This window comes from Hyposmocoma kahamanoa, unplaced genomic scaffold (genome assembly GCF_003589595.1).
Source record: "Hyposmocoma kahamanoa isolate Upper Pololo Valley unplaced genomic scaffold, ASM358959v1 210, whole genome shotgun sequence".
In the NCBI taxonomy this organism is placed as follows: domain Eukaryota; kingdom Metazoa; phylum Arthropoda; class Insecta; order Lepidoptera; family Cosmopterigidae; genus Hyposmocoma; species Hyposmocoma kahamanoa.
Window position 1 is genome coordinate 12,288,148 of NW_020653731.1, and position 7,761 is coordinate 12,295,908.

A 7,761-nucleotide genomic window follows, 5' to 3' on the forward strand; every position below is an offset into this window, starting at 1 on the left:
CCACTCAGAGCTTTAAATCGCAAAGATTTAAGAGGCACTGCCACTGCACCCGTCATCCTGAGACATAAGTTGACAAGACCCTGTAATTTCACCAGCACCCTTACCCATTAAAACCCGAACGGCAAGGTGGCAATACTTCTCTGGACGAACCCTTTCACAAGGATATCTACTGCTACTTTATATATAATTATGTAAGTATTGCAATTGACGTAGGTTATTTCAACACAGCACGAGAATATTGCGATGAATACCTTACTCTTTGTTTGTTTAGCTACATGTAGGTAAAACTAAAATAATAATGTGACAACCCTACGTTCCGAGCGGCGCGTGTAGGCATTAAAGCGCTGAACATGTGGGACTACTTATCTTGTTATACTATGGTAGTAGCATATTTGCACTGAAAGCTTCTGAAGTTGTTTATTAAATACCATAATTTTATGTTTAATAACCATGGTAGCCTATTGGAGCATTTGTTTAGCAAATGCAAACAGCTTCCGTGGCCGAACGGTAACCATGCTGGAGTGCCACGGCGAGAGAAATATTGATGTCGTGTGTTCAAGACCTCCAAGTTTTTTTTTTGTATTTATGTGAGAAATTTAATTTGAAATTTACCACGAAGAAGGTTCACGACACTCGGAAAATGTGTCAAGTCCCCAAGCCGCATTGTGTCAGTGTGACGAACTAACGCCTAAAACTTCGCCTGAGAGGAGGCCCATGCCAAACAGTGGGACGTTAAATAGATTAATAATAATGGTGATAACTTTTCATTTGAGAAAGGTATTTTTAATTTGTGTTATTTCAATTATTCATTTCATTTTCGGTTTCTCGATATATCTTATGTTTCAAAGGTGAACTTTTTACGAGTAACATTAATAAAAATGCCAGACCACCATTTCAAAACAACAAATAAAACTTTTATTATATCAAATACACCAATTGCGCGGCATGAAATGATCTTTCACTGAGACTATAACGTTATCTACGTAATTGCCGTAAAAAAATTTAACTTGCTCTTTTATCTTCAATCCTTAGAAACGGCCTTTGTTGTAATGGTGATTATTGTTCTGGGTTTAATATTATAACAATAACGCACACGCTCATGGCCCCGCACTAGGGTAACCCTGTATTGCAATTGCCATGGACACCCACAGACTACCACAAATTACATCCAAATTCACGAGAGAAATAAATGTAGGCCGGGACCACCACGTGGCAGTCTAGCATGGTAACCGTTGGGCGTCGAAGGCAGTTAATTATTTTTAACCGACTTCAAAAAAAGGAGGAGGTTCTTAATTCGATTGTAATTTTTTTTATGTATTACGCGATAACTCTGTGGACCGATTTTGATGATTCTTCACATTTAGTAACTCAAACTGTCCATCTAGCGTGAGACCAATGGGTAAAGTTCACCATTTTGTATGCTATATATACTATATTATTTCATTCAAAAATATATGCTTATGCTATAGCATACAAAATATATTTTAATTTCAAAAGGGAAGTCCTTTGTTTGGACATGTGGCGCTTTGTGTCACAATTTACGTCAAATAAACCAACGGAGCGTCGTGCTACTACTGGGTGCTACTACTGGGTGCTACTACTGGGTGCTCCTACTGGTAGGAGCACTAGGACTAATATGTCCTTATGCTCCTACTGGTAGGACCAAAAGGATAAATATGTTTTAACCGCCAAAAAAGAGGATGTTCTCAATTCAAATAGGATTATGATGTGTGTATGTTACGTAATAAGTCATTTTTTCACTTGTGAACCTATTGTAATGATTCTTTTTTTGTTGGAAAGAGGATACCTCAGTAGTGGTATCGTTTAAATTCGAAGAAAATATTCCAGCTCTAAGCAAACTAGGGAATGAATCCGATTTCGTGCACATTCCGGTAACCGATTTCAATAAAACTTGGCAAATTGATGTAATACCACAAACTTTTGAGGTCGGTTTTTTTAGTACTCTATACTGAGTTTATATTTTAGCTGTTGCTTAATTCCATAACATCCGCGATACAGGGTTTCTCTAGTGCGGGGCTATGAGTTCTTGTGTGCTTATTATATTACGAGTGTGTTTATTAAAATAAAAATATGTAACGCGTAATAGACTGCCTCGAGTTCTCCTGAACACTTTCACGAATAGCGGCGATGTTTTTGACAGAGCTTGCGTTTAGTTGACGTAAGGGTTGAATAGTGGACTGGGAAGGACGACCATGTAAACCGTAAAAGGGCCCAACACGCGCATCTTTGCCACAATAGAACACCCATTTTGATAATATTTTTTTATCATTTGCACATATTGCTTTAACTTATTAAAAAAAAAACTTATCATGATGAGTTGTCGTTAGTGACTGAAAAATAAACAACAGATTTGACAAAATTATCCTCAACAACATGGCCGCCATGAACTGTCAAAATCTACCCGCCTTAAAATCTATAACAGTGAGAATACCAAAACAATTTTTTACAAAATGTAAAAAAAATGTAAAAACCTACGTAACAGAAAAATTAATACAATTTATATCATACAATCACGTTCATGTTCCATATCAATGTAGTATTATAAAATGAACAAAATTCTTTCTATGAACAGAATGATTTTTCAACTAAAAATAGTCAAATAATCTGCATTTAAATTCTGCGAAATTTTCACTTTACCGTAACTATAATCAATTATAACAATTAATAATTTTTCCCATTCCAGCCCCGCACTAGGGAAAACACTACACTACCACAAATTACACCCAAACTCACGAGAGAAATAAATGTAGGCCATACACACATTTCTCCCGACCTGTGAATCGAACCCAAGAACTCAGCGTGGTAGTCTGGCATGGTAATCGCTCGGCCACAGAGGCAGTTCTTTGCTTTTCGCTCACTTAATTCACTTCGTAGTTAGTCAGCTAATTCACTAACTGGTAAACAGCCATTCTAACGTGTTTCTATTCATCACAAGTCAACGTCGTTTTGACTAACTGCGAACTAGAAAATACGAAATTGCTCTACTTGTAGAGAGTGTAATTGTAGAGGTTTACAACAAACTTTTCGTTAAAATTAGGAATAAATAGCAACAATTCTATGGAATTGAAGATAACATTATTTGATTGAATAACATTGTACAGTATTCGAGATTTTTGAAACTTGATGGTCTCTTCATATAATATAATTTTTTTTTTTTTTCATATAATATCAAGGGACGGGACGAACAAGTCGTGTGTCTGATGGTAAGCTACATGTCTGTCCATAACAGTTGCAGTGCTACTTAGAGCTTTAAATCACAAAGATGTTTGCATCCGTGAGACATAAGTTGACAAGTCCCATGTGCCTGTAATTGACCAGCACCAGCTTGGCGGTAGAAATAGGTAAGGCGGCAGTACTTCCCTGGACGAATTCTTTCACAAGGAGCTCTACTGCTATTAAATATACCTTAAAATACTAATATAAGTTAAATAAATATAACTTAAAATATATATTTATATTATTATAATGTTTATGTGAATTAAGACTTTTAATGATACACCACCAAATCACTGTGAATTTGATTTGTTCTGGACAAACATACGTAGAACATAGTCAGGCGGGAAATGACCTAACGTCACTTTGACACGTCACGTGACTGGCGATGATACTGTAACTTGTATTTGTTTGTCTATTGTTTTGTTTTGTTTTCATTATTTGTATATAGTATAGTAGTAGTATATGTAACAGTGTATATAGGTCAAACAGGGCACAAGTTTGTAACTAGATATAAAAACCATGTTTTTTCGTTTAGGCATAAGCACCCAGACAGGTCCAATTTCGCTAAACATTTATTAGGAACAAATCATGAAAGTATTAATACAAAGATAGAACACTTAGAAAAAATTCCTTCGACCAGCTGAATTCGAACCAACGTATTATAGCAAATCGTGGCAGACGCTGTGCCAACTAAGCCACGGGATGGACCAGCGGACCTTATACATTTTTATAATACGTGCTTGTCGCAGATCTTTGCTTTGTTTTTTTAACGACTTTTTTGCTGTAGCGCCATTTGTGAGAAAATGTATTATGTAGTATTATATGTTTAAAAATTTGAAATTTTGTTTTGAGTCGCTTTTAACATAAAGGTGCTTTGTATTTTAGCAAGGTTTTAGCTCGTCTCTAGTTTGACGCACACAATTTTACAAAATTTCATTATTGCTATAATTACGAAAATTCGCCATATTCCAGACTCCTCGTCCTCCTCCTAGCGTCGTATACTTTTTTACTGAAGGTCGTGACTTCCTCTCGGAAACAAGCTCTGCATGACAACGTTGTGCCATCTGTGGCGGTCTTTGGCATAGTGGAGCGTATCATGGAGACCCATGCGGAGAACTGCACAAACTTGGTCGAACCATTTTATGGGACAGCGACCCCTCGGACGTTTACCGTCGATCCGTCCGTTGGAGGTTGTGCCCTTCTTTCCTGGCAATTCGAAACAATGCGCATAGCAAAAAAAAAACTTTCTGCGAGTAAATCAATTTAACACAACATTAAAAAAGTTTTTAATCAATCATTTAGCAGGTTTCGTAAATCTCATCAGCCAAGAAGAAACTTGACCGAAATACGTTTTCCAAATTGAAAATAAAGTAAGAAAAGCAATTTTTAATCAACTGCGTTTAGGACACTCCTATTGAAGGCACTTTAAAAAAAATGTACGCAAAAAGGTTTATTAAAGACTTTATTCTGTGCGGATAAAGTTGAAATTGGGCCGGTTTATTGGGAAAGTTTGTTGTGATACATACGGTCGTACATCTTTTACCACTTTTCTAAGCTAATATGTAATAATTCGTGTTATTTATACAGTTTCAATTGTTCAGATTAATAATTTGTTAATCGAGTTCGCCGTTGGAGAAAATTCTTAAAAGTCGCCTTCAAAATCATGAAGAAGTAAATAATTTGAACTTTATTCACTAACTGCTTAAGCTTGTTTTTAGTAAGCATATTTTTAGTAACAGTAGAGCTCGTTGTGAAAGAGTTCTTCCAGAGTAGTACTGTTAGGGCGCGTTCCACTATGTCGTCACGTTTTATTATCGTTGGACGACTGTCGTGTCTAGCCTGTTCCCATATCACGACTATCTGTCGTGGACGATTTTTTATCGTTGAACGACTGTCGTGACTAGCTGTTCCCACTAGATCGTGACGACAATTTATCGTTTCACGACAGCCTCCTTGTCGTATGCACGACAGAATCGTTTGATGCACTGCAATCGCTTGTATGTTCTTTTGGAAACCGGTAGTGTGTGTTGGCTCGAAATGGATGAAGACGAAATTTTAATAATGTATTACTTTTTAAAAATGCGGAAGAGGAAGGAAACAAAGAAAAGAAAGTTTTGGGTACATCCAATGCTACTAAAATGAATTCCATTAGGGTTATGTCAAACGTTTATTGATGAACTGAAAAGTGATGATAGAAATTTTTGGGACCATTCAAGAATGACAATTTCCACATTTAATAGTCTATTATCACGACTTGCAGAGCACATTACAAAAAAAACACAATGTATAATTACATTTGAACAAAACTCAATGCACAACAAATATTTAGACGTAACTGGTTTTTGCCCTCGATTTCGGGTTTTAACTCGATTTAAACCTTAACTTAATTAACAAAGCTCCGGGTTAAAACCCGGGCGCTTGCCCATTTCTGGCTACGACCCAACGCTACTGCAAAGCGAGCAGAAGGCGCAGGGTACGAGACGGGAGGGCAGGGAGCAGAATACGCGCGGACAGCAATAAATAAAACGTGACGACAATAGGAGCTGCGACAATCTGTCGTCACGTTTTTATCGTAACGTTTTTTTATCGTCAGACGACTGTCGTTCTAGCTGTTCCCACTGTGACGACAGTTTGTCGTTGTAACGATAAAAAATCGTGAACGACAGTTAATCGTGTCGTGCTATATGTGAACAACTTCATTTAAATATACAAGCCACGACACTGTAAACTGCACGACAATATGTCGTCTCGACATAGTGGGAACGCGCCCATACCTTATCTATTTTTGCCGCGAAGCAGTAATGTGAGCTTTACTGCGTTCTGGTTTGTTTCAGAAGGGTAAGGGTACTGGTGAAATTACAAATACATGGAACTTACTGCCGTCATCTAACTAAAACAATATATTTTTTTGAGATATCTTTAAAATGATATTTCAGCTATGCATCGTTAGGGTAAGTTCCAATAAGTCAAACACGTTTACTAATTTTAATTGTTTTTAAAAGGAATTTTGTGCTCTATGTTATTTTATTTAAAACGGATATTTGACAAGTTGTCACTTAACCACGCTTTAGTTAGTGGACGGCAGACTTGTCAACTCAGGTTGACGGGTGCACTGGCCCTCAGATGTTTGCGATTTAAACTGTCTTAGATAGGCGTATCGCTTACTACCAGGCGTATGAATTGTTCATCCCATCGCTTGATATCATAAAAACGAATGTTTGTAGTTTGTAGGTAGTTTTAGATATATTTTAGTAGGAGAACAATTGTACCTTCCTTACAGATTGTAACAGAATAATGTATAAAACCACAAATTCATCAGAAGTATTTTAGAAACAATCTCAGTACAGAGTAGTAAATAAACCGACCACAGAAGTCATTCATCCCCTAGTTTGCCACCCTTAGATGTGGAATATTTTCAAATTTACACGGGACTACTACCGAGGTACCCTGTTTTCAACAAAAAAAGAATCATGAAAATCTGTTCACAAAGTTATCGCGCAACATACGTACAAAAAATACAGTCGAATTGAGTGCCTCCTTCTTTTTTGAAATCAGTTAAAATCCGTGTGTGTCTCTCAGAGCTGCGGTATTATTTATTTAGCTTTGCCGTTCGCAAACACATAACTTTCCAGCCACAGCAAATTTTCGGGTATAACTTCGGCTTCACTCTCTTAAGTAACTCAAACTGTCCATCTAGCGTGAGACCAATGGGTAAAGTTCACTATTTTGTATGCTATATATACTATTTCATTCAAAAATATATAGCAGACAAAATATATTTTAATTTCAAAAGGGAAGTCTTTTGTTTGGACATGTGTCTCTTTGTGTCACTATTTACGTCAAAGAAACCAACGGAGCGTCGTGCTACTGGGTGCTCCTACTGGTAGAAGCACTAGGCCTAATATGTCCTTATGCTCCTACTGGTAGGACCAAAAGGATAAATATGTTTTAACCGCCAAAAAAGAGGAGGTTCTCAATTTGAATAGGATTTTGTTGTGTGTATGTTACGTAATAACTAATTTTTTCACTTGTGAACCTATTGTAATGATTCTTTTTTTTGTTGGAAAGAGGGTACCTCAGTAGAGGTCCCATTTAAATTTCAAGAAAGTAATTGACCTCTAAGGGTGACAAACTAGGGGATGAATCTGGTTTCGCGCACATTTTGGTAACCGATTTCAATAAAACTTGTCAAATAGATGTAATTTCACGAACTTTCGATGTCGGTTTTTTAGTACTTTGTACTGATTCACTGTATTTACAAAAAATATTTATTAAATACCTCATTATTTTTAAATTTATTTCAAGAAAAATACAGCAGGTAACGTATTTCTTAAAAGTCGCCAAACTGCCTTGCAGTTTGTTGGTGACATTTACTATGTATTTTATAACATTACATAATATTAACTGTACTTTCTAAATAAAATATAATAATTACGTTAAGAAGTACGCCTTTAACCTACATTTTAGTGCATATTTACTTCATTTTGTGTCATTCCTAAGCTAGTCAATGTCGTTATATATTTT